Source organism: Schistocerca gregaria, chromosome 1 (assembly GCF_023897955.1).
Source record: "Schistocerca gregaria isolate iqSchGreg1 chromosome 1, iqSchGreg1.2, whole genome shotgun sequence".
Lineage (NCBI taxonomy): Eukaryota > Metazoa > Arthropoda > Insecta > Orthoptera > Acrididae > Schistocerca > Schistocerca gregaria.
In genome coordinates this window covers 983798607-983817108 of record NC_064920.1, presented here as the reverse complement: position 1 = coordinate 983817108, position 18502 = coordinate 983798607, and the positions used below count along the sequence as shown (strand labels likewise).

The following is an 18502-nucleotide window of genomic DNA, read 5'->3' as shown; positions in this document are numbered from 1 at the left end:
CATGTGTGAGCTTTGCATCGCCGGCAACTTGCAAATATGGGCATATTTATTATACCAACCGCACCTACTAATGGTATGTAGCTTCCAGAGTCTAATGAGATGAAAACCAGCTCATCATTTATGGTAGTGCACACGACAGGCAGACCAATTCACAATGGAGCCTCGATATTACTAAAGTCTTGTATTATTCCATGAAGACTCCTGAAGTAAACTAAACCGCTGTAGAGTCAGCTCAGCTGTACTCTCTCCCGAGGTAAGGGGCAATCACGCACCAAAGTCCCACCTGGATGGCTGCCTTAGGTTCAGACAGACTATAACGCCCTTCAGTCCTGTCCAACTGTAGGTTAGAACTAAATGGTGCAGGCCCACGCTTCCAGCCGGCCGCGGTGGTCTCGCGGTTCTAGGCGCGCAGTCTGGAACCGTGTGACTGCTACGGTCGCAGGTTCGAATCCTGCCTCGGGCATGGATGTGTGTGATGTCCTTAGGTTAGTTAGATTTAAGTAGTTCTAAGTTCTAGGGGACTGATGACCACAGCAGTTGAGTTCCATACTGCTCAGAGCCTTTTTTTTTTTTTTTTTTTTTTTTTTTTGAACACTAGTGCCACCGAAGATGACCAAAGTCAGAGCTATCGATAGTGAGACTATGAATTCGCGAGTGAGTTAATAACACCGAGATATTGGCATGCACGTCCATCTATTGGGACAGTGTTATTAGGGAGTCAGTTGAGATTAAATTAGCGACCAACCTCGTTAACAGGAATGGAGGTTTCTGTTTAAGCTCTGTTTGGAATCTGGCTCTCTCCCTTGTCAGAAAACATAGGAACAGAGTCAATGCTACCTCACCTGCGAATTCATAGTCTCACTATCGATAGCTCTGACTTTGGTCATCTTTGGTGGCACTAGTGTTCAGTGTGTGTGTTATCTTTCCTGCATCAGTCCGAGAATTGAGGTTTTAAATTTGCATGTACGCCGCCTGTTCGTTGCAGTTTGCCTTGAAAGTGACGCGGTATTCTCCCGCCGAAATATCGGCGGTCGCTGAAAGTGTTGCTTGGCTGAATTACCGAAAATTATTTGACACTGACAAACATGCATAACCAAACTCTTTTGAAAAATTAATGAATAATGATTTAAAAAGCAATCTTGGCAGCCAGTTAAAGTATGCAGCAAGTGAGGTGCCACAGAATTATGTTTTACATATGGAGTAGGCCCGACTGTAATACAGGGGAGGTTCACTGAGAGTAAGGAAAATAGATGTAAGTCGGAATCGACGAGAACAGTTATTTATTAGTTAGACACTGAAAACCTCGTGACAGCCGTATTAGAAAACGTTTATTTTAGTTTTTTTAACCAAAAGCAGCCGCATTCAAATCCCATGTACAATTACGTATAGATGAAGCACCATAGAACGATGATAAACAAAAATAGAGTAAGTAATGAACGACGCTGGGATTTTACAACTTACGTACAGTTGTTAAGCAAAACGTATTCTGGCAACAAACTAAGAAATCAAGCAGAAGGTCTTGGCTACAAGCAAAATTATTACTTTAAAAATAAAAGTAAATTCTTTATAATTAATTTAAAAATATATTCTTAGTGTCAATGATAGCTCAGTAAGAACCAATACATACAAAATCCTTAAATTAACTTTCGCGGACAGGGGCAGGAGAGGGAAGCAGAACGACTGACCACAACATGAAACGGTGGCAACATCACAAAGGGTCGAGCTCTCCCAAAAGTGGCTCAAAAGTTCCAACATTACAATAGACGCACACAGATTTAACTAGATGGCCAGCTACTTTAACAAATGTAAACAGCTATGTTTATTAGTCACTGTATTCAGAAATGAAATATTACATCATGGGGGCTCTTTATTCTGAATTACTTGTCAAATGAGCTCTGCGAGCAGGCACATAGTACTGTACAGAGCGCCCCGGTCTTTCATAACCATATTTGTACAATAACAATGATAATAATAATAATAACAATAATAAATCCGTGGAGGCCCGGGAGAAGAATAGGCCTCTGGTATGTTCTGCCAGTCGTAAGAGGCGTCGAAAAGAACAACTGGTAGGGCTAACCCCTCTTTTAGTGCGATTAGTTGGTCCAGGACAGAACTAATGAAGCCTCGGACAAGCGCTGTCATGGTCGGGGACGACGCTTGAATACTTTGCCCGTCCACAATGGTAACGACACTGGTAGTTTCACCAGGCAACCCCGGTCAACTGCTGTTTGTGTATGAAAAGTCGGTTGGAAACTTCCCTCATGTCAGTACGTTGTAGGTGTCGCCACCGGCGCCAACCGTGTGTGAATGCTATGAAAAGCACATCATTTGCATATCACAGCATCTTCCTCCTGACGGTTAAATTTTTCGTCTGTAGCACGTCATCTTCGTGGTGCATCAAATTTAATGGCCAGTAGTGTATGTCCACTTCCAGCAGGGGTTTCTGTCTTATTTTCTTTATGTCATATTTTTGACTGTTTCTCAGATTTTCAGCTTTCAAATTCAGCCTAATTTTTTGAGAGTATGAACAAAATATTTTTGCGAATACTTTGTAGATTTATTTTATAACTCGTTGGATAATCGGAATGTAAATATATGAGAATGAATTTCAACCACTAAATCAAAGAAATGCTATCAACGTTCGTACCAATAACATGCAAAGATATAGCTCCATCAGTATTGAGTTATTTTCACCGCTTAGGTACCAATCAACCCTACCTAAAAAATACTATGTAGGTAACTATGACTCACTCGAGATATAATAAATCGGTTCACTTGTTGTAAAATACTTTTCATGGAACAAGACACGTTTGCAAACTCACTGAAACACTAACATAAAAAAATGTTTTCAGCCTAGCCTGCGGAAAAAAAATTGGCAGATGCCCAGTGCTGAGACTATTGCGAGTTACCGGAGTTCTAACACAAAACGTAATTTGGTGATTATTGAAGTTACTCTTTGTGGGTCCAAATCTACAAATGTAATTATTTTGAGATTATCATCCAAAATTAAAACACGATTATGGTTACCTACAACAGATTAAGGTAAAACCAGTAACATGTGTCAAGAAAAGGAGTGGTTCTATTATGAAACACTGAGGAATTACACAGGATACAATACACAGTCGGATAATATGCAGCACAGTACTCTATTCCATTGCTATCTCTGAATTAACGTGCGATCCACAAACGAGAAGTAGCAGTTTTCTGCTCTAGGTGGTGGAAGTGTTCAGCCGCATGTGGGCCTACTGGGCTCCAGGGCGGGCGACCGCATTCTCTACAGAGACGGATGGAGCTGCAAGGCCAGCACTCACCGTTGACTGGTGAGGGGCAGTGTTTGTGGTCTGCCTGGGGCAGCGGCAGCTGCTGCGCGGGCCGTACCTTTCGGACGTCTGCGAGGCCGGTCGCCGCAGGAGGAGATGGTTCACTCGGTTTGTCGCCTGAAGCCTGTCCGTTGATGGTAGATATATTGTGTGTATAGGAATTGTGTTTGCTTGTTCAGTGGCAACTTAGAATCCTAATTAGTGAAGCGAAACTCTTGTTGTCTTTTGCGGGATTGGAACCCTTGCTTATCGTCCTTATACAACAAGTTAAGACTGTGCTGAACTGAGACACTAATTGCGAAACCTTGTACGCAAGGACAGTGTTTTATCTCTTTGGCAAATGATCCATGCATGTATATACATATCTTCCTTGTGTTTAACGATTATTCTGTGATTAAGAGCGCCTGTCTCATTGGCCGCTGGCAACAACTCCAGGACGATGATGCTTGGATGGTAAGCAAATCCTTGTCTGTTGAACAGTGTGTCATCATACACTATCAGGAAACCAACAAGGTTGACAGTGTTAAAAACATTAATCAAACAAAAAATGCGTACAACTCGACGCTCTGACATTGACCGAAAACCCCGTTTAGATGAGAGTAACCGTAAAAGAGTTGAGTCACGAAAGGTGTGCCCTTTGTCGATAAATCCACACTGGCTATGTTCAACATAAAAGGTCGCGGATTATGAACGTATGGTTCGGCATCGTGTGAAATTACACTGTATGGCCTTTACACACTTTCTGACGAACAGTCTGCCGGGCTGGCCGGCGTGGCCTAGCGGTTCTAGGCGCTCCCCTGGAACCGCGTGACCGCTACAGTCGCAGGTTCGAATCCTGCCTCGGGCATGGAAGTGTGTGATGTCCTTAGGTTAGTTAGGTTTAAGTAGTTCTGGGTTCTAAGGGACTGATGACCTCTGAAGTGAAGTCCCATAGTGCTCAGAGCCATTTGAACCATTGTGCCGAATCTTCTAGAGGAGATACCACTGGATATTCGACAGTGTGTGCCGCTGCAACGCAACGGTTGTCCAGCTCACTCGTTTTGTGTGGCATCGGAAATATTAACTAAGAACATTCCTTCGCGTTGGATAAGATGAATATTTTTATAAAATGGCCTGCGTGATCCCGCAATTTGGCTCGTCTTCATTTCTTTCTTGGGGAGCACTCAAAGATGCAGTCTATGCCGATGCCCCAATCACGCCAGACGATATGTGTTGTCGAATCGCCTGTGTGTAATCTGCCACATCACACACTATAATTACATCTGTTCAGCGATCGTTTGAATGGCAATTGAAAATGTGCCATTCAGTCCATACTTAGCAGTTTGAACACGTGCTTAAGTAAAGTTATTTTTTTGGAAGACAAACTTTATGTTGTGTGATTTGGTTGGTCACTAAATCATTGTTACTAAATTGTTTATTTCATTTACCTCTATTCTAAACTGAACTGCAGTGTCAATTAAGTCGACGCTCTTACATTTAACCTGAAACAACGTTTCGTAATCAAGAATATTTATTTTGCCCTATACAGGTAATCAACAAAGTATTTTTAATAAAATTCTTAGTTTCACAAATGTATCCCATGTGCTATAACTGAGAGGAGTGTAGTCAGAAACATTGTCACCAGCATGTATTTTACTTATAAGAAGCACACAACCGAGCACAGGAAAAGTTAGGTCTAATCTTCCTTCTAAAATTTGGATATTTAATACATTAGTTGCTTTTTGCAGCGTGTAAGATCTCTTACATAGGTGATTTCTCTGTTTCAGCTCACTTAATTCTAGGAGGATACACAAATGTGAAATAGTTTTTCTAAACCCTATGTGATACTTTAGATTCTGGCCGATGTATTTCCATATGCAACTTTCGTAGGTGAACCTGCATCTAGGTCGTAAGTTAGTTCAAAGGGAAATAAAGCTTTATTGTCGGTATACAACCACACAGCCTGGTCCAAGACGCCTGTTTGGCAGTGTGTGCAGCACAAATGCCGGTTTGGGTCACGGTGCTCTCAAATTGTAGGAATTTTCTCGAATAGTTTTACGACAGGTTTCAACGTCAGCGTTAACAAACATTATATCATTGTAATTGTCTTCTCACGAGCTATCGGATATAGTCGTCAAATGTATACGGTTCCGTTCAGTATTTCAGTGTATTCCAGCGTTAAAAACATTGACCAAACAAAAGCACACATGCCCCTCGACGCTCTAATATTTGCGAAAACCATGTTTCAATATGTGTAACCGATCACGAAAGAAAAGGAGTGTTACGTCTTACATGACTCGCGTGTAGTATATATGCCCATTTGTTACGTACTTTTATTCTTATGCATCTGTGGCAAAGTTGTATGTTTTAATTATTCGTGTCATAATGTAGTATACAACATCTTTCTCTCTTTCCCCGCTTTTATCTGACTGTGCGGACTCGTTTGCTATTTTACGTCAATATAGTTGGGGGTCTATGGCAGTTTCAGAACAATGGCCCCACTGTTCTCCTTATATAAACAAACTTGGCTCTTGCCCCAGCATCTTTGGTCTCTAACTTACGTTGATGTAGAAGCAAACTAATACTCAAATACTTTTAGCTTAGTGACAAAAAAAAAAAAAAACCGCTCACTTGCCTGTGCCCTCATATTTTAACAAAATGGCCACTTTCCGCTTTGTAAAATAAATACCCACTTGTGCTATTGCTTTTTTATGCAAATGTTACATAATGGCCAAATGTTTTGAGCCTAATGTTAGTGACTGTAATGTGTGAACCAAAATGGCATCCTCGATTCCCACACTCTCTTTGTGTGTTACTATTGGCTTCCTCCTCATCACTTCTACAACTGTAAACCCACATCATGAGACGAAGCGAGTACTCATGCTTTGTGACTTAGCTAATCGACAGTAGCAGCAGTAGCAAATTTTGATGGTATACACACATCCAGAAGGACCTCTCTCACAATGTATTCAAAGTGCACCATGTCTGCACACAACATAACGTAGTCGATGTAAAGAGGCAACACAACCTGTCTCGACTTGGAGCCCCTATCGACTGAGCTGCAGCTAGCCACTGCAGCACATGTCGAAGACTGGCACTCACACAGCACCTGGATATGAGCATAACCCTAGCACTGTCTTGACACAGAGCGCTCCGACTCACCTCTTACCCGACCACACTCAGTGGCAGGAACGCTGGATGACATCACTGTTGTCTAACCCTACAACAAGTGCTCTAAGCGATCCTTCCAAACATATCACAGTTAAACAGCTACGGCTTTGAACATTTCTATATATATTTCTCAATGCACCAAATATGTAATATGTTTTACACAAATAGATATTACAGACTACTTACGGACTATGTAACGCATGGAATTTGAACGGCAGAGCAATTCTATAACTTTATCTTAGTATAGAAAACTCGCTAGCAAATGACTAAAATCTATATGCTAACCTACAGAAGCATAACACAGCACCTTAACAACGTTTTGATATACCATTTACATTAAACAAAAAGTCAGTTATAAATTTATTTATTTATCATATGATGATTCAGAGCTTGGATCAAATACATAATATTAAGAGTAAACACTATAATAAATAACAAGCAAAATACAGATAGAGAATCAAACGTCGAAAGTATTATGCTAAATTATGTACACATTACACAATTTCTTAGATTTCTAAGTCCAATCGGTTGATCCAGTTGATCCCTTTAGATGATGCACGATAGATGTCATTTATTGATCTCCCAAAGGGTCGTTTCGGGCATTAACAAACAATGTGATTTATTGTTTGCAGGGCATCTCCGCAGTCGCAATCTGGAGATGTTTCCGTGCCACATTTGTGCTTTAGATATCAGCAGTTCCCTTGTCCTCTTCAGATGCGGTTGATAGTTCTCCACTGGCGTCGGGGGACTGTGAAACCTGGAACTCGCATGGAAGGCTTTTCAACCAGATGACTGTTGAACACTGACGATTCTTCCAATTGACTTCTCCATACTTCGATGACGTTAAAGTCGGAGGCTTCAAGATGTTGTGCAGTTCGCCAAGGTGGTTTTCTTGACTTCAGAAGCTGATGTTCTGCTATTAATGTATAGCTGTATACGGGCAGCTGGGGGTTCTTCTGAAAGTTATAAATGACGCAAAGCCTTCACAGGTTTCCAGAACTCTATGATGTTATATATTCGCAAAACACAAGTCCGATTATCATTTGAGAATTCTAGAATTTTCCCCTCATTCTAATACTATTGTCGTCGACTAATGTATCAACCATCAACTGATGTTCTAATTAGAGATCACTCTTCATTTAAGTTTCACTATCAAAGTGATCACAGATAACAATATGACACTCGTAAAGGTTATAGGTGGTATTTTTCTCTGCTGCTAGCACAATCTGGCTCTGTATCATTCGAAGATGGTACACAGAAATATTGTTTGTCGCACACGTCCGTAATTTCCCATTGTCGTCATTTCTTGGGCTATATGAACGATGTTTTAAAATGTGGTAAATCTTGGACATATCACATTGCCCCATATTTTCACAAGTCCGCCTATTTGGCACTGCAGAGATCTACAATGATAGATACTTTCTTTTAAAGCTTCTTATACACTCTAGAGATCCCTTCGTTAGGTGTTAGTGTGCTGTGTGAGCTACTTTTATTGATCCCGATGATTAGCAGATCAACTAGAACCTCTGAAGTAATGCGATTTTAGTAGTATTAGAAGTATTTTCATGGGTGGATTACATTCCCATAAGATTCCTGCAAACTAGTTGTTTTCAATATATGATCTTGCTCTGTGCGTCTTACATTAGATCATTCAAGGCGCCCGTACCTATATATTTTACGGTGTTTAAATTTTACCATATTAATGGAGTTGCTCACTATAGAAGTTCTCGTCTTATTTAGGTGCAATAGTTATTATTATTGACGTTCAGGTCAACTACACCAGCAATCATTGATTTGCCACAGGCCTTACTGCAATTTACTGCTACTTTCTTACAGACAAATGCATCATTATGCATCAGCGTCTAAACATGTACTCTGTAAGCCCATGAACAGTGCATGGAAGAGGGGTGCAACATAGCAGTATTGCAGCTTTCCTTTCCTCTGCCAATCTGAGATATTTATAGACAAGAAACAGAATAAATGACCGTCCATATCTCTCTCTATGTGTCTTAACCTCTGTTATCGTATTCTTCTTATGCTCGCTATGACAGATACGCTATTATGTTTGTATAAGGGAATGAGAACCACTGGTGAGTGTAAGTTATTTAAATATACTCAGTGGCGTTTTATGCGAAACACATCATATTTTATCACAGAGCTTCTCACACTCTCTACACGATCATTTCGACTGACGCAGCTGCATTGGATATCAGCCACAGCCTGTCACAGACAATGCAGTTCTGCTATAAGAGCACAGGAAGATTTAGGTTTAATCACAGCGTTATTTATATTTTCCTGCTTGACATTCGAGTATGGAATGACCGTGATATCATATTATAGCTAGAGTGGCATGTATCTCCACCTTCCACATGGGCAGCCTGCATATATGTAGTTGTAGCTATTTTAGAGACAAACTGGTTACTTACTCTTTGGTCTGAGTTGTACTATTACAGTATATATGACAAGCAGCATGATTTGCAGGAACTCTCCTGCTATGTGTCAGTTTCTAGAATACACATAACCTTTTCCCCTCCGTACTACACAAGTTGAGATATCGGAAAACGAGGTGCGTAACACTCGCATACCGTATTATGGACTTCGTCAGAAAGCATATAAGAAATTTAACCCCTGTACAAACTCCATTCATATATGAAGGATTAGTTTCGGTAGACCACTTTAATTCTCATAGTCATTTCATGACGTATGTGTGCTAGTAAGTGGTATATTACACCAATGTACTTCTCAGATTTCCAAAAGTAGAACACTCTTGTGGCAACAGACACATGAAAATCTGGTTGTCATTTCTACATCCATATATCTAAACCTCTTTACATCCATCCGCCAAAGAAACACAAGCGGAAATTAAAGAAAGGTTCATGAGTGAAATTACAATTCAGTTGGAGAGTATATCACTGTTAAGATTCCCTGATGACATTGCTGTCCTCAAACGAATTAGAGGATGTGTTGTATGGAATGTCCAATGAGTACAGTTTGTGGATTGAAATTGAATTGAAGAAAGACGAAAGTAATAGGAAGTAGCAAAAGTGAGAAACTTAACATCAAGACAGGAGATCACGAAGTAGACTGAGTTAAGGAATTAAGCTACTTGGACTGAAATATAAGGGGATGGATGGAGCAAGGAGGACATAAAAAGCAAGTAGAGCTGGCAAAAATGGCATTCATAACCAAGAGAAGTCCACTAGTATCAAACATAGATCATAATTTTGGGAAGAAATTTGTGAGAATGTACGTTTGGAGGATAGCAATGTATGGCAGTGAGACATGGACTGCGGGAAAAAGGATACAGAAAAGAACCGAAGCATTTGCGAGGTGACGGTTCAGAAGAATTTTGTAAATTAGGTGGAATGATAAAGGAATGAGGAGGTTCTTTGGGAAGGAATATGTGGAAGACACTGACAAGAAGAAGGTAGAGGATGGTAGGAAACCTGTTAATACATCGGGGAATAACTTCTATGGCTGTAGAGAAAGCTCTGGAGAAGAAGAGAGAGAGACTGTTTATTTATTTATCTATTTATTTTTGGTCATCAGTCTGCTACTGACTGGTTTGATGCCGCCCGCCACGAATTCCTTTCCTGTGCTAACATCTTCATCTCAGAGTAGCACTTGCAACCTACGTCCCCTATTATTTGCTTGACGTATTCCAATCTCTGTGTTCCTCTACAGTTTTTGCCCTGTACAGCTCCCTCTAGCCCCATGGAAGTCATCCCCTCATGTCTTAGCAGATGTCCTATCATCCTATCCCTTCTCCTTATCAGTGTTTTCCATCCTCATTCCTTACCTTATCAGTCCATCTAATTTTCAACATTCGTCTATAGCACCAGATCTCAAATGCTTCGATTCTCTTCTGTTCCGGTTTTCCCACAGTCCATGTTTCACTACCATACAATGTTGTACTCCAGACGTACATCCTCAGAAATTTCTTCCTCAAATTAAGGCGGGTATTTGATATTAGTAGACTTCTCTTGGCCAGAAATGCCTTTTTGCCATAGCGAGTCTGCTTTGATATCTTCCTTGCTCCGTCCGTCATTGGTTATTTTACTGCCTAGGTAGCAGAATTCCTTAACTTCATTGACTTCGTGACCATCAATCCTGATGTTAAGTTTCTCGCTGTTTTCATTTCTACTACTTATCATTACCTTAGTCTTTCTCCGATTTACTCTCAAACCATACTGTGCACTCTTTAGACTGTTCACTCCGTTCAGCAGATCATTTAATTCTTCTTCACTTTCACTCAGGATAGCAATGTCATCAGCGAATCGTATCATTGATATCCTTTCACCTTGTATTTTAATTCCACTCCTGAACCTTTATTTCATTTCCATCATTGCTTCCTCGACGGACTGATTGAAGAGTAGGGGCGAAAGGCTACAGCCTTGTCTTACAGACTTCTTAATACGAGCACTTCGTTCTTGATCGTCCACTCTTATTATTCCCTCTTGGTTGTTGTACATATTGTATATGACCCGTCTCTCCCTATAGCTTACCCCTACTTTTTTCAGAATATTGAACAGCTTGCACCATTTTATATTGTCGAACGCTTTTCCAGGCCGACAAATCCTATGAACGTGTCATGATTTTTCTTGAGCCTTGCTTCCATTATTAGCCGTAACGTCAGAATTGCCTCTCTCGTCCCTTTACTTTTCCTAAAGCCAAACTGATTTTCACCTAGCGCATTCTCAATTTTCTTTTCCATTCTTCTGTATATTATTCTTGTAAGCAGCTTCGATGCATGAGCTGTTAAGCTGATTGTGCCATAATTCTCGCACTTGTCAGCTCTTGCCGTCTTCGGAATTGTGTGGATGATGCTTTTCCGGAAGGCAGATGGTATGTCGCCAGACTCATATATTCTACACATCAACGTGAATAGTCGTTTTATTGCCACTTCCCCTAATGATTTTAGAAATTCTGATGGAATGTTTTCTATCCCTTCTGCCTTATTTGACCGTAAGTCCTCCAAAGCTCTTTTAAATTCCGATTCTAATACTGGATCCCCAATCTCTTCTAAATCGACTCCTGTTTCTTCTTCTATCACATGAGACAAATCTTCCCCCTCATAGAGGCTTTCAATGTATTCTTCCCACCTATCTGCTTTCTCCTCTGCATTTAACAGTGGAATGCCCGTTGCACTCTTAATGTTACCACCGTTGCTTCTAATGTCACCAAAGGATGTTTTGACTTTCCTGTATGCTGAGTCTGTCCTTCGGACAATCACATCTTTTTCGATGTCTTCACATTTTTCCTGCAGCCACTTCGTCTTAGCTTCCCTGCACTTCCTATTTATTTCATTCCTCAGCGACTTGTATTTCTGTATTCCAGATTTTCCCGGAACATGTTTGTACTTCCTCCTTTTATCAATCAACTGAAGTATTTCTTCTGTTACCCATGGTTTCTTCGCAGCTACCTTCTTTGTACCTATGTTTTCCTTCCCAACTTCTGTGTTGTCTCTTTTTAGAGATGTCCATTCCTCTTCAACTGTACTGCCTACTGCGCTATTGCTTATTGCTGTATCTATAGCGTTAGAGAACTTCAAACGTATTTCGTCATTCCTTAGAACTTCCGTATCCCACTTCTTTGCGTATGGATTCTTCCTGACTAATGTCTTGAACTTAAGCCTACTCTTCATCACTACTATATTGTGATCTGAGTCTATATCTGCTCCTGGGTACGCCTTACAATCCAGTATCTGATTTCGGAATCTCTGTCTGACCATGATGTAATCTAATTGAAATCTTCCCGTATCTCCCGGCCTTTTCCAAGTATACCTCCTTCTCTTGTGATTCTTGAACAGGGTATTCGCTGTTACTAGCTGAAACTTGTTACAGAACTCAATTAGTCTTTCTCCTCTTTCATTCCTTGTCCCAAGCCCATATTCTCCTGTAACCTTTTCTTCTACTCCATCCCCTACAACTGCATTCCAGTCGTCCATGACTATTAGATTTTCGTCCCCCTTTACGTACTGCATTACCCTTTCAATATCCTCATACACTTTCTCTATCTGTTCATCTTCAGCTTGCGACGTCGGCATGTATACCTGAACTATCGTTGTCGGCGTTGGTCTGCTGTCGATGTTACATCCAGCAAATAAATGAGGACATAGGTTGCAATTGCTGCTCTCAGGTGAAAAGTTTAGCAAAGGACAGGAGAGAAATTTGTGGCAGGCTGAAGTAAACAAGTCCCAAGACTGATGACTGAAAAAGAAAGTTTCAGACTCATCTTAAGCGACCTGTTAGTGCCGTGATACGTTAATAGCGCAGGGATAAATTCCTTACAGAGAAAAAAATTTGTAGGTATGTGTATCATTGTGGTAACTGTTAAACATTAAATTATTGGTTAACGGTGTAATCAGTATAAATTTTGCTCAGTGGTGCTATCTGTTAAATAAAGGGAGAAAATTGGCAGAACTGTATCCAAATGCCACAGAACAGTAAATAACATCACAAATTGTTCTATTTGCAGGAAATACCATGGGGCATGTTACTGTGCTGGATACTACAAAACACAAAATCGACGGAATTGCAGAGTATGTGTGCCAAACCCATCTTACGATGGTTAGTACCCAAATGGTGGTACTAGTTAGGGGGACCAACAGGAATGCACTACTGGATTGTGGGAGGGAAGACCACCAGTTTGGATAGTGCATTGTTCTTTTACCGTGCTATGCGCAAATTGAATGCTCGCAGGAGAAAGATTATCTCGAGGGACGATAGAGGGCAGTTTCCTGCAGTGTTGCACTCGTGTAATAAATTCCCCACTGTCTCGCCACGTCAATAGAGGCTGGCCACGTAAATACTGGGCATAAATACCCTACTTCGTCTTAAAGCATTCTTTACTGTCTCCATTATACTCTGACTACTTGCTATTGTTTATTTTCTTTGGTCTCGATTTGGACTCTGGCTCTAATTCGACCTGTAGACGGCGTTGTGTCGAAAGTTCGTTCCCCCCCCCAAATTCTATAAGTCCCTCCAGATCCTCGAGCGCCATGCACTCCTTCTTGCCTTCCGTATACGCATCCTGTCCCCCACACGGATCCTCTACAATCTGATTCCTTTCCCCCATCTGCTCCTAGCCCTCAAACATCTGTGTCCTCTACACCTCCCACTCACTGCCTTCATCCCCCTCATCCCCTGGTTGCTCCTCTCCAACCACCGCCCTCTGCCACACCTTCACCATTGTGTCCCCACCCTACCCTCCACCTTTACACCTTTCATCTCATTTCCCAAGGTGGCTTTCGTCGACTCCCCCTCCTGGATAATGCCCTCTCTCCCTCCATTTATTCCTCCCATCAACTCTGGTCCTCACCTCCCCCTCCCTTCCTCTGTCCTTTTCCTGGGCTCTCTATCCTAACCCTTCGATCAGGTTTTTTCCCCACCTACCTTCTCTCTGCCTCCCTTCGCTCCTTTGCTCCCCCGAGTCCTTTTTGCTCTCCTCTCCATTGCCTTTCCCATTTCTTCTCGAGTCCGCCCAGCCCCCTTTTTTGTATGTCCCCTTCCTCCGTCGGCTCCCCCATTTTTTCCTTTCCTCTCCTCCCCCCAATTTTCCCCCTAATCTGTCCAGGTCCTCCCCCCCCCCCCCCCCCACCATTTTGCCGCCATGTCGCCTGTATAGTGCTGTTTTAAGTAAGTGTTAAGTGTTGATAGTTCAGTTTTTTTTATCTCATGCGAACAGAAACCACAGTGTCGCCATTCTTTTTACATTGTGCCTGTCTATTTACTATGTGTTTAAATCAGCAGCGTTGACCGTTTTATTTTTATATTTTCTTCATATCTTTTTTTCTATGTTTCAGTTTTTAACAGTCACCGTTTTATCGCCTGCTCTTGTTTGTTTTTCATATCACCTCTTGGAGGGAGGGGGGAGGAATCGAAATCCGATAAAGCTAAAAGTCGGAAGTCCGTCGCACTTCGTTGTTGCATAGTTTGCTATTGACTTCCTCTTGTTGTGTAGTTTCTGTCGTTTGGTCAGCCCTGTTGCTCGACTCTGGTATGCGTTTGAGTACCGTCAGCAGACGGTCTACCCGCCGTGCGTGGTTATCGTTTTTCTTCTGATTTTCTGACGTGTGCACTTCCAGTTATTTGCGGATATAGTAATTGGCGACGAGGAAAAAGGTTTCGAAGCATGGACGTTAAACTGGTTAGCCTGCGCGAGCAACTGCAGCAGTTGATGTACCAGCAGTGGATACAGATGGACTTATTACTATGTCACTTCAGCTCTCGGCGAACAAACTTCGAGTGCAAAAGGTCACTGTTCCTCAGGGACCGGCGGCCTCTGCACTCGACACCACATTCCATCCTCCGTTCCCTTCTTTCAGTGACGCTACGGAGGACTGGAACGCGTATTTGCATAGACAAAAGCAACAGTTCACAGCGGTTCAAGTCCCGAACGATTGATTGCACCGATAGCTCTTTCTGATTTGGGCGTCGCTGGATCCGATTTTTCTCCTCTGAAAATTAGCGCCTCTGCCTAACCACCTCGCGGTCTCCTTTTATATTATTGCTCACTAATTGTTATTCCCAGCAATGTCATGTAGTTGACTCCAGGCTAGTATTTCATCAATACCACAAAGAGCTGGGACAGCTGCTTCTGGGTCACTGATTTGTAAGAAAACATGCAAGTGGAAGCAATTCACGCACCACCGCTTGTCGCAGCCCATCGTCGTAACCGTCATTCCTCTTTGTTTGATGTCTCTATGACTTGTGAGCCAACAGTGGCCCCTCGACTACGGCTACAGTGGCTGCTCCCCTCTTTCCAGCAGTGTTTTCGTCTCACTCCCGAGCAGAGTGTCCAGATCGCTGGAGGTCCTGTACTCCCTGTGGCTAGGAGGGGTACCTGCACTCAGTACGTCGCAGTCGCAAGACCCTCTCTCACCCAGTGTCACGATCACACCAGGACACGGTACACGCGCTGCAAACCGTAGTCCCCCAGAATCTCTTCACACATGTCTCATTAGGACATCCGTTTTCAGGTGGACACTGGGGCCATCGCCTCTTTGATCAGTCAGGCGATTTATGTCTGGCTGTTTCACATGACGTGTCCCAGCCCTCGTACAATTTAGTGGCTTGTGGCAGTTCTTGATTGCGGCAATTTATAAACATCCTACTCATTTTTTGATGCTCTTTGACCTCTACCACCCTTATCAACAATTTTGGGCTCGTCACCTTGTTACAGCTTTTTCGCCTCTCCTTCACCTGGATCTGGAGCGTGCTTCAGACTTACAGTAGCACGTCACCCTTCCGCTAGATGATACAAATCGATTTTACCAGTCCAGATCGATTCCTGTGGCCTTACAGGCTGCTGTGAACCAGGAACTCAATCGTCTGCACGCATCTAATCCCAAAGAAAGCAGGTGTTGACAGATGTGAAAATTACCGAACTAGCAGTTTAATAAGTCACAGCTGCAAAATTATAACGCGAATTCTTTACAGACGAATGGAAAAACTAGTAGAAGCTGACATTGCGGAAAATCAGTTTGGATTTCGTAGAAATATTGGAACACGTGAGGCAATACTGACCCTACAACTTAGAAAATAGATTAAGGAAAGGCAAACCTACATTCCTAGCATTTGTAGACTTAGAGAAAGCTTTTGACAATGTTGACTGGAATACTCTCTTCCAAATTCTGAAGGTGCTATGGGTCAAATACAGGGAGCGAAAGGCTATTTACAAATTGTACAGAAACCAAATGGCAGTTATAAGAGTCGAGGGGCAGAAACCGAAGCAATGGTTGGGAATGGAGATAGACATGGTTGTAGCCTCTCCCCGACGTTATTCAATCTGTATATTGAGCAAGCAGTGATGGAAACAAAAGTAAAATTCGGAGAGGGTATTAAAATACATGGAGAAGAAATTAAAACTTTGAGGTTCGCCGATGACATTGTAATTCTGTCAGAGACAGCAAAGGACTTCCAAGAGCAGTTGAACGGAATTGATGGTATCTTGAAGGAAGGATATAAGATGAACATCAACAAACGCAAAACGAGGATAATGGAATGAAGTCGAATTAAGTCTGGTGATGTTGAGGGTATTAGATTAGGAAATGAGGCACTTAAAGTAGTAAAGGAGTTTTGCTAATTGGGGAGCAAAATAACTGATGATGGTCGAAGTAGAGAGTATATAAAATGTAGACTGACAATGGGAAAGAAAGCGTTTCTAAAGAAGAGAAATTTGCTATCATCGAGTATTGGTTCAAGTGTTAGGAAGACGTTTCTGAAAGTATTTGTATGAAGTGTACCCATGCATGGAAGTGGAACATGGACGATAAATGGTTTGGACAAGAAGAGAATAGAAGCTTTCGAAATGTGGTGCTACAGGAGAGTGCTGAAGATTAGATGGGTAGATCACATAACTAATGAGGAGGTGTGGAATAGGTTTGGGAAGAAGAGAAGTTTGTGGCACGACTTGATTAGAAGAAGGGATAGGTTGGTAGGACATGTTCTGAGGCATCAAGGGATGACCAATTTAGTATTGGAGGGCAGCGTGGAGGTTTAAAATCGTACAGGGAGACCAAGAGATGACTACACTAAGCAGATTCAGAAGGATGTAGGTTGCAGTAGGTACTGGGAGATGAAGAAGCTTGCACAGGATAGAGTAGCATGGAGAGCTGCATCAAACCAGTCTCAGGACTGAAGACCACAACAACAACAACTATTCAGCAGTAAGATGATCTCCTCATCTTACAGGTTAGAGGCGGAGGGGGAAAGGAAAATTTGGAGCAAACCTTAGATGAGGCATCTCAGAATATTGTCGTCCTTAGCACGCCATTTGGTTTATACAAGCTACTGTCCTTTGTCACTTCCTCGGTCTTGCAATATCCCATAGTTTTCTGGAATTGTTGATACAGCACATTCGGGTTTGGGTCAATTACGTGGATGACCTTACTGTCGCAGGATCATCTCGCCAGGAGAATTTGGGGAACCTCTGCACCTTTTTGACGCCTCTAAAGATGTGGGCCTGTGTTGTCATTTGGAGAAATACAGATTTTTTTCAGCCACAAATGGAGTAGTACGGGCGTTGGCTCTCTAAAGAGGGGATCCGGCCTACTAATCAGAACATTGCCGCCATCATTTCTTTACCTCACGTGACGAACTTACCTGAATTACAAGCGTTCTTCGGCAAGCTCAACTGTTGTGCTAACCACTTTTGCCCGCGAAATGCAAAGGTCTCGAGTTCGAGTCTCGGTGTGGCACACAGTTTTTGTCTGTCAGGAAATTTCATGAAACTTCCTGGCAGATTAAAACTGTGTGCCCGACCGAGACTCGAACTAGGGACCTTAGCCTTTCGCGGGCAGGTGCTCTACCATCTGAGCTACCGAAGCACGACTCACGCCCGGTACTCACAGCTTTACTTCTGCCAGTACCTCGTCTCCTACCTTCCAAACTTTGCAGAAGCTCTCTCTGCGAACCTTGCAGAGCTAGCACTCCTGGAAGAAAGGACATTGCAGAGACATGGCTTAGCCCCTCCCCCATGCTGCCTAATCCATGTCTCCGCAATGTCCTTTCTTCGAGGATTGCTAGTTCTGCAAGGTTCGCAGAATAGTTTCTGTGAAGTTTGGAAGGTAGGAGACGAGTTACTGACAGAATTGAAGTTTTGAGGACGGTCATGAGTCGGGCTTGGATAGCTCAGTTGGTAGAGCACTTGCCCGCAAAAGGCAAAGGTCCCGAGTTCGATTCCCGGTCCGGCTGACAGTTTTAATCTGTCAGGAAGTTTAAGGTATATGTCAGTTTACGTCATCTTGCAGTACAGTCCAACCCCTTCGAGTACCACTACACAACTGATATTTCAGTGTGTGGAAGAGAAATGTATGTGGAAGCCTTTCAGCTTCTCTTCCATGTCGGATCATTAGGAAGGTGCCGTCTGCATACTGGAAGAGACAGGTAGCCTTCCGCTACACCATTTCCAGAGGTTCTTCCTCGAACTGATCTAGAAACATTTTGGCATCAATTAGTCAAAATGGAGTTCCTATGGATGGTCTTTCCGCATGCTCGCAGTAGCCACTGTCGGAAAGGAGCTACCTCAAC

General features: G+C 42.4%; 1 non-coding gene across 1 annotated transcript; it reads left to right on the top strand.

Annotated features, from left to right (window-relative positions):
* Window positions 1-18091: 18091 nt before the first annotated feature.
* Trnal-caa (transfer RNA leucine (anticodon CAA)) lies at window positions 18092-18166 on the top strand. Its single transcript has one exon. It is a non-coding gene; the product is annotated as a tRNA-Leu (tRNA).
* The last annotated feature ends 336 nt before the right edge of the window (window positions 18167-18502 follow it).